Genomic DNA, 9,833 nt, shown 5'->3' with positions numbered 1-9,833 from the left:
ACATGGGAGTAAACTTCCAACAGGTGCAGTCTGAAATTGGTTTTCACCTATATGACATATAATTACCCCAGTGAAGGACTTAGACCATTATTTATAAATTTAGTGCGGTCACTACTCAGTTCCTTAGGTTACGTCTCCACTTCAGAGTTGCAAATACTGTAGGATGTATAACGTTTCTGCAGTCAAGCTCTAGGTATTCCTTAATATAATATGTAACCCACTTCAGTCAACTTCAGGTTCCATTTTCAACGAACAACTTTAAAAACTCAAATAGCAAACAGGATTGATTATCTTATGTTTGGGAATGGAGATTGAAAGTGCAATCGGGCATTTTGGCTACAGGTAATATGACAAAGGAGCCTTTCACCTTTTGGATACAGATCTGCCTAATTATTCCCTTCTGGAAGTGAGATTGCTGATGTCAATTCCCTTCAGGCCTGTGTCCCATCATGACTGGCCCTTTTTTGCCACCTTCACTCAAGAGGCAATAAGTGCAGAAATAACTCCTCATTGAACTCCATGTAGATCTATTCTCTCTCTTTCATGTCCAGGACATAGTAAAAAGTTGTCCTTTAGTAGTGGCTGTAAATAGTTCTTACAGCACAAGAAAGTGAGTTGAATTTGATGGGCTCCTGGACAGGTCACATTTCGACCCCAAGTGACTGTGAACAAGTCTTTTACAGAATGACACTATCCCAGAATGGTTGACACTAGAAGGGACATCTGGAGGTCATCTTGTCCAACCCCACTGCACAAGCAGGGCCACCTAGAGACATTTGTCCAGAGCCATTTCCAGATGGCTTCTGAATATCTCCAAGGAGGGAGACTCCTCAACCTCTCTGGGCAACCTGTGCCCATGCTCGGTCACCCTCACCGTAAAACCATGTTTCCTGATGTTCAGACAGAACCTCCTATTTCAGTTTGTTCTCATTGTCTCTGGTCCTGTCACTGGCTACTACTGCAGAGAGCCTGGCTCCACTCTCTTTGCACCCTTCCTTCAGGTATTTATATACATTAAGATCCCCCCAAGCCTTGTCTTCTCTATGCTAAGTAGTCCCAGCTCTGTCAGCCTTTCCTCATAGGAGAAATGCTCCAGAACCTTAATCATCGTTGTGCCCCTTTGCTGCACTGTCTCCAGTATGTCCACGTCTCTCCTGTACTGAGGAGCCCAGAACTAGGCACAGCACTCCAGGTGTGGCCTCACCAGTGCTGAATAAAGGGGAAGGATCACCTCCCTAAAGCTGCTGACAGTACTTTGCCCAGGATACCATTAGCCCTCTTGTGACAAGGGCACACTGTTGACTTGTGTTCAACTTGGTGCCTGTCAGCACCCCCAGGTCCTTTTCTGCCAAGCTGCTTTCCAGCTAGGTGGGCCCCAGCATATATTTGTGCATGGGGTCAGTCCTTCCTCCTCAGGATTTCAGGCTTCGTGTGGAACTTCGTGAGGTTCCTGTCAGCACATTTCTCCAGCTCGTCATGGTCCCTCTGGATGGCAGCATGACCCTCTGGCATATCAGCTGCTCCTCCCAGTTTTGTGTCATCTACAAACTTGCTGAGGGTACACTCTGCCTCATCATCCAGATCATTAATGAAGAAGTTAAACAGGATGGGACCCCAGTATTGGCCCCTGGGGTACACTGCTAGTTACTGGTCTCCAACTAGATTTTGTGCCACTGATCACCACCCTCCAGGCCCAGCTGTTCAGCCAGTTTTCAATCCACCCCAATCCACCTTTCACGTCAGTAGTGTTAGACTTTGGCCCTAGTGAGTTAGGTTGCCTGAGAGACTTGACAAGGCTTCACTGTGATGGAAGTAGAACAAGCTGGGTTTACTGCCCTTGTTATATAAAATATAGTATTGATTCTATGCTCAAGAATTGAGGCTCCACTGAATCTCAGTTCTTAATAATTCATATAAACCACAATGGAAAGGTGAGTTGATGATTTTCTTTTTTGCTTTCTCTTTTTTCTTTTTTTGGTTGGATGCTTAGAATAACTAGTGATGATTGGAAACTTGCTGCCCCTGCTCAACCTCATCTAGAAAAAAAAGCAAAGAATTCCTTCCACAAGATGTCAAGTTGACACCTTCCTGAGCTTAAAATTCAAACAAATTAAACAAGCAAACAGATAAATATCACCTTTTTAAAGCTTCAGATCAAAGTTAAACACTTGTGGGGATTTCTGAGGCTCTCTTTTCAGGTTACTAAAATGTCATTTTTTGGTAAAGCAGACAGAACTGGTCCAATTCGCTGCACCACATCAAAAGATGCATTTCAGAGCAGTCAGGCATTGTACAGTACTGCAAAACTTAATCACCTCTTGCTTTACACTTGATTAAGTACATTACTTTTGGATCATAGAGTTCACAAGATATTGGAACATCAGGGCTGTCTTCTCTATAGCCATCACCTACACAGAAACCTGCACGCTACAGCAAGAAAATGCAGGGAAAATGTCAGATATTTGAAGTGACCAGTCTTGTCAAGGCAGCACACTGCTTCCTTGAATGAAAGTATAATCAGCATTTAAAAAAAAAGTGTATGAGAACCCATAGCGTTCTGAGAAAAACCTCAAGATGAATTAGACGAATTGATTTGCATAATCTTATTGGCCCCTTTCCACTATATAGGCAAATCTTTAACAGCTGTAAGTTGGCTTAGATTCACTACAGTCCGAGTCCCCCAGTCTCCCTATACCAGAAATTCCAGGCTGCAGAAAAACCTGTGAAGTCTGAACAGCTTTCCCAGATTGTAATAGTAGAACATTATATCTTCATTATTTTTTTTCTAAATGTGAGAGTCTTTAAAGGAAGGAAGGCTGATCATGTGCCATAGTTTGCTGTAGTATTTGCAGTTGAGAGTTTTCTTACTGTGAGAAATAAAATGTGCAGACATGGCATCTAATTTGGGAGCCTTTAGTTTTGAGTGCCCAGCTAGAGATTCCTTTTCACTCAACTTTGCTGATCTCAATCTGTTAATCTCTATTTTCTTTTAACTGTAAAATGGAAATAACTATTTTCTATTTTACTTCTGTAATCTGAAATAACTCACTGAATATTGTAAAAAGTTTTGATATAACTGGGTAGAAGGATCTAATCAAAACATTAGAGGAATCTGAGAGTCAGGCAAACCAGATGCCAGTCAGTAAAAATTTAGGGATTCCTGGACTTACTGGGGATGTAGCAGGATTGAGGGCTCCCACATTTAGTATTTATTTTTTCAGAGAAATTTTATTTGCTGGAGTTTCTTTTCAAAACCTGTACTGCTTTTTTTTTCTTCTTTTCTTTTCTTTTCTTTTCTTTTCTTTTCTTTTCTTTTCTTTTCTTTTCTTTTCTTTTCTTTTCTTTTCTTTTCTTTTCTTTTCTTTTCTTTTCTTTTCTTTTCTTTTCTTTTCTTTTCTTTTCTTTTCTTTTCTTTTCTTTTCTTTTCTTTTCTTTTCTTTTTTTTTCCCCCCCAAAAGAGCATGAAAAGTTGTCAAGAATTCTGAAATTTTTACTGGAGTGGAAATTTTAATTTTTGACCAGCTCTCCCAGACAAACCCAACCAAGTCTATTTCTGTTCTGTTCTCTCTTGTTCTATTTTGCTCTTCTATTGTCTATGCCACTGAAATACTTGAGTGCCTTCCAGAAGTACATCAAGTGACATAACTAGCATTTGTTACATGAAAGTCTATTCTCCTGCTCTTCCCACTGGGAAGATTATATAAGATGTTTTGTCTTAGTGAAGTGTTTGATTGATTTAAATTTTCCTCCCCATTTCCGTATTTTCTCTGCTATGCGTTTTGATGTTGCAGTCAGTAACAAGAGTGGTTTTCTGAGTTGAGGGTTTCCAAGCCCCCGTGTGACTTACCCTGTGTTATGCTGTCCTGGTATGTAAGACCCCCGCCTTCCAAAATTTTTATACTTTTTTTACCCTTTTATCAAGGTCAAAGTTATTTATGTTGCCATGCAACTCTTAACAGTGGGATATTTTTGCTTTGGCCCTGCAGGGATGTCATGGTTCTCTCAGTATCATGCCTGTGCAATTTGCTGGGTGTGGGAAAGCTGCGTTGGAGATGGATAGGTGGCAACTGTGAAATCAGAGATGAGCAGCTACTAAAGTTTTTCTTTTGGCTTTATGACTTATGCTATAGTTTGGGTTTCCAGCTTATATAGGTTCTCCCCATGATCATTGCTTCATATCAGAACCTAAACAAATAAAGCAAGATACCTGGGAAGAGACTGCAGAGCTGAACAGCAGGACCAAACAGCGGATCAGACAACAAAACCAGTATTTCTCACTGAGTAAACAGACACTCTGCAGTCAAATTGACGTCTCCTTGTCTCAGTGAACAGCACGTCAACCTAAGTGAATTTAAATTCCACCCACTATGAGAACCAGTGACTGTCCTGGCATTACCAGGGTATCCACAGACACATGGCTCCAGTTTAAAAAGGCAAATTGAAACATGCCACATTAATTTCTTCTACTTAGAGGAACGTTTGAAGATGTAAATGCACAATTGGTCTGGATGCTGTCATGTCCTATGATGCTGTTAGTCTCTTTGATGGAGAACTCCACATGATAACTCCACACGTTATCATCCCTTGCTGAGTTAAATCTCGAAATTTAGTAGCAAGTGTTAGGGAAACCTGCTGTGCTCTCTGGATTCCCACATGCTCAGCTGCAATGACATGTTTTTGATGTGAGAAACCAAGTTTACTCCTAGCATTGTAAGTGCTTTTTCCACTGAATTTGGTAGAAAAAGCTGTACATTCATTCTTATGCTGTGACAGTCTAAGAACGTAAAGTTTTTACCTACTTATACTGCGCTACTGTTTGGAAAATGGTGCATGTGTTTCCCTGTGGAGGCTTATTGGCATGAGCGACAGGAGGGTCCGTGCTGTTACAGGCAGGGCTAAGGAATGGCAGGTGGGAGGATGGCAAACTGATACGCTCTCTCACCTTGGAGCACTCCTTCAGGGGTATGACAAACCCAATCAATATCCCAATGAGATTTACATAATTCTGACAAGCAAGAGGGTTTTTAAAAAATTAAAGTTATTTATTTTTAGTGAGGCAGATGATCAAGATGTTCTTACTGCTACATGTCCCTAAATCATCCATTTATTCAACTCTTTCTGTTGCCTTCCAGCCACATGGCTAAAAAACTGGAACTAGGATAGGAAACACGTGGGGGACATTTTAATTTAATAGCATGGAGGCAATATACTAATAACACATTTGCAATAGGGGAAGTGGGTCTTTGCAAGTTAGTGCAATTTGAAAGGAATTATATAGACATTCCTGCTTAAGGAGTTGTAATTTTGCATGTTAGACATAAAGTACAGATGATTTTTATGACAACAAAGTAGCTAGGCTTACAGCTTTCCTTGCTTAATTTACACAACATCAGATTCACAGCAGACAGGGACTCCAAGCTGTCAAGAGCAATAAACATGAGGCACTCTGAACAGACACAGGTGCCCAGGTGACCTTCTCCTTAGCGTCTAAAAGAAAGGGAGATGTGAATGTAAGCATCGTGGGCTGATTAAAAACAACCACCAGTGTCACATTTATATAAAGAGGTGCACATCAACACCTTTTCCTGATATGTTTGTGAATTTGTTAAGTTTTGTAATGCCAAAGGAAAGACAGCTGTATCTTTGTTTACATTCAGCCCAGAAATTCTGAACCTAACAGTGATGTTAAATTATGCCAGTTAGAAAGTGTACGTATAACTGGCTTGTGCAGAATACTGCTTTTGTACTCATGGATTTATGAATAAAACAGGTAAAGATTACTCATGGAACCTCTTTGGTGAGGCTACAAGATTTTGCAGTGGGGATCTCAGCCTTTGCCTCTGGCATCTCCCTTCTGCTCTTCTGTTAAGTACTGTTGGTCTCCACAGGTTTCTAATTTTTCCATTCATTATTTCCATTCTTCATTGCTGGTGGCAGCACCCTTTCCCTGACACCTAGGTCTGTCTCTTGAAGGGGATCTTCGGTCTGTTCGAGTCCTCTTGTTTAACACAATCAGCCTGGGTCTACATCATAATCTTCCTGCCAAATCTATCTGAAATCCCTATTTTATCTGCCACTATAGCTCGAATTGTTCATATATACTATTTCCATATGATGATCTCCTTCCTCTACAGCACAACCACTGATTGTACTCCCTATGCTAGTCTGCCAAGTATGTCATTGTTTCTCCAAGCAGTTCTGCATTCACGACAACATCAAGCTCAATTTTCTCCTCTCATCTGCAAGGCCTTGGCCAAGACCAGACTTCCTCGTTCAACTCTTCACCTGGATCTCACCTCATCCCTGCTGCCATTGCTATCTCTTTGAACCATTCAGCCATGTCACTGACAGAAATGTCTCTCTCACTCTCTTCAGAAAGAATCCCATTTCTGAGCTTGTCCTTGAGGCTATCACCTCTCTGAATTCTCACAAGGACTGAAGAACTGCCCTTTGACACATCATCTATAGCACTGTGTTACATGACTTTTAAATCTGTGTTTATTATACAGAGAGCTGCACTTACTCTGAAAAGTTTTTAGGACTCCACAAGTCAAAACATTTGAAAAAACACCTGAAATGGTGAGTTTGTCTGCTTCATTTTTGTTTTGTCAGGTATTTGCCTAATCTGCCTTGAAGAGGACACATGGCAATGCCGCTCCAGGGACAGCATTATCTTCTTGGCTTACCAAGAGCAATTTGGTATGAAACATTCCTTTGAAAAAGGATGTCTCAGCTGGCCCTTTCCTAACACTTGCCTGCATGTTGGAATATGTAAGGGGGGAGGAAACTATCCTGTAGTCCACACACAAACCTTGAAAATGAGGCTGTCCTTGGGATAGCTGGAGGAAAGCCTTTCAGTGACAAAATGGAACACATAATATTTACTTGCTATAGAAGAGGAAGTGAGGTCTAGTTCATACATTTTGAAACCTGTGAGTTCCTAACAGAAACGTTGTTAAATATGGTGTCAAACATTGCTGTTTCTCTTGCTATATAACTCACCTGGAACTCAGCTGCAGTTGTAAGTGTACATTAACACTGGAGCATAAGGCTTGACTCAGATTAGGGTGTGACAACTCCCAGGTACTTTCTGAAAGGAATTTTGTTAACTTTGCACCAATAAGAATATAGTAGATGCCATTTGCCTTAAGTTTCATGTCAAAGGGTTTGCTTCATTGTATGAAGCTTCCGTTATGCTGCTGTATAATGATGCAAGTTAAGGACTCAGTTTTTGAGAGAACTGCTGGGTGTTGGTTAGAAATCTTGCACTCTGAAACCTCACTTAGTAGGTATTTCCGGAGTAAATAATTTTCTGAGTGCAGCTGAAATACTGTTAAAGATCATTGTGTAATGTTATGTGCGTATCATAGGAACAGGTCGAGATAGAGCATAAAAGGGGATTTCTTTGCTTGAAATTCCTAACTATTGTCAGTGTTCATCTCTTTATTGGCTTTCGATATAGCGCTGCAAGTTCTTGAGAGTCAAGTACTTGGGGCAGGCTCATGGAAATGCCAGTACAGATGGACAGATGCGCTACATGTGCTTTGGAGAGCTAAAGCACTGTTGCAAAGAACTGCTAGAGACTATTTGTACACAGAAAACCAAATAATTCATATTCCCTGCTCTGTAATCAAAAGCCATTCTTGGCTGGGGGAGATCCCTGCAACAACATTCTTGCCTCCCCTTGAGAGAAAGAAGCCAATGATTATTCTGTTACCCTTCATTATCATTCAGTATGGTATAAACTGGCCAGGACTTGAACTCTCAAGTGCCCAGGAGGGCCAGCACATGAATATACCTTATGTCAGCAGAGGCCATTTCAAATAATACAGATGATGACAGATTGATGTTGGTAGCTCATTAGGCAAAGCACTGACCGAGACATCAAATTCCTTTCAGCAAGAATATGGCTGGACTGTTTGCTGTTGTGCATTAATGGAGAGACACATTTTTCTTCTTTGATTTCTCTTGCTTCCTGCTTCCCATGTTTGCATCAGACAGTGCCGGCTATCAGATCTGTCATCATGTTTGACTTTCCTAATGTGAACAGCTGTGCCAGAAGAACCAAGGTGTAAAGCTAAACCCAATCTGTAGATATATATAGTACATTTCAACAAAAGACCTGTGTTCACAAGCCCCCTGTGGCCACAAGCCCCCTGTGGCATACAGATTTTAATATAACACTTGGCTTCTAGCTTGTCCGGATCCAATAGTACAATCTTCCCACCCATGCCTGAAAAGATAGAGAACAGATTTCTGAAACAGTGTAAGGTGTATTTAAATTGCTGTCCCCTTGATATGCTAACTCCTGCTCTTGTGGATTATGCTTCCACACTTTTGGGGCATGCCTTAACTCATGTGATCAAGCCTGTGGGCCACATCTGTCCTTCTGCCTTTTCCTGAAGAAGATGGGGAGCAGTTTTCCAAGCAGCAAACACTACCACAGTTCTCCACCTACCTGCCACAGTCCAACAGAGGAAGCCAGGTGACTTCTGCTGCCATCACCTTCCTCCCCAGCAACCTGTCTGGGGACAGAGTTCACTGGGCAACTTGCTGCAGGGAAGAGAGAGAGGTCTAAGATGTAGTGAGGGGAAGGAATCCCCAGTCCTTGTCCCCAGCAAGGATAAAATACTGTGTAGTCTAGGGGATAAGTAAGGGCAAACACGTCTGAGGCTTGTTGACCACTGTGACTACCCAAGAAGAAGGGCTGGTGCTGATGCCAGAAAAGAGGAGTCCACAGCTACTGAGAGGGAGCACAGAAATGAGACAAACACCCAAAGGTACAAATCAAAGCAAGAAGAGGAGGAGGGGAGTAGTCAGCAACTGAAAAGATCCCAGGGTGAGAATGGGTGCTAAAATAACGGGGACTCTGATGGCTGCCTGCTGTAAACAGCTCCTTAGCCCCCATGCATACCAGGCAGTTGATCCAGCCTCGTTGTACAGCATCATCTCTGCAGCCATACAGTTCTATGGCTTTGTGATTCAATAAGTAATCTCACAATACACCGGGTACTTTATCCTCACAACCGATATTATACTCAATGCTTTTCATATCCAAAATGGTTTTACAAACTATATGGGTAATCATCCCTTGGAGGTAGGAAGAGACAAACATTGCATTTGTACAAAATATAATCTTGGAATAAACACCACTGCCATTCTAGTATGGTAAATGTCACAAATGGACCTGCTTGCTGTGGTACAAAAATGATCTTTTAAAGTGAACATGCATTTTGCCCTGTTTACTGTAGTTTGCTCTGCTGTTAGGTCCTTGTCTTTCACCTGTGGTCTAAGGTATACCCATAGAGTAAATTGCAAGACTGGTGATGAACTGCTTTAAATAGAACTGGCTTTCAATAAAGTCAATGAGAAATGACGATATGGGGCAGGAGTAGCCTGTCAGACATTTCCCACATCTCAGTGTTGTGCTATACATCTTACATGAAAAGATTAGTGTCAACATTACATCTAATGTTACTAATCCAATGATTCACATACCTTTTATTGATTTTGTTTGAATTGAGTTTGTAACTGTTGGTTTGGTCTTAATTTATATAACCAGTTTCCAAATGCACTGTTTTCTTAGTAATTCTTGCATTACAGAGAGCTAGATGCAATGACAGTAACTGCGCCTGGCAGTCTACCATCTGGGTACATGCTAATAAAATAATCATCTGCATAATTTTGGAAGTCATTGTAGATACTTGGGGAAAAATGTATTGGGTTTGATCTGAAAATTGCAGGCAGCCCAGTAGAATAATAATGATACAAATAATTTCCCCTAAAATCCTGGAATGGTCTCTGGTGGGATTTGTTTTACATGCATCATGAAG

The 9,833-nt window shown here is 41.2% G+C and overlaps 1 long non-coding RNA gene across 2 annotated transcripts in view; it reads left to right on the top strand.

The window, feature by feature from the left end:
• Window positions 1-1,694: 1,694 nt before the first annotated feature.
• The window catches only part of LOC142602951 (uncharacterized), a 44,165-nt gene continuing 36,026 nt past the window's right edge, over window positions 1,695-9,833 (top strand). For both annotated transcript variants that reach the window (XR_012836806.1, XR_012836807.1), the window contains exons 1-2: window positions 1,695-1,931; window positions 6,613-6,699. This is a non-coding gene — a long non-coding RNA (uncharacterized LOC142602951). The remainder of the gene's footprint in view (window positions 1,932-6,612; window positions 6,700-9,833) is intronic.

The sequence above is a fragment of the Balearica regulorum genome, chromosome 9 (assembly GCF_011004875.1).
Source record: "Balearica regulorum gibbericeps isolate bBalReg1 chromosome 9, bBalReg1.pri, whole genome shotgun sequence".
In the NCBI taxonomy this organism is placed as follows: Eukaryota; Metazoa; Chordata; class Aves; order Gruiformes; family Gruidae; genus Balearica; species Balearica regulorum.
The sequence above is the reverse complement of the archived record's forward strand: the minus strand, read 5'-3'. Positions and strand labels throughout refer to the sequence as shown.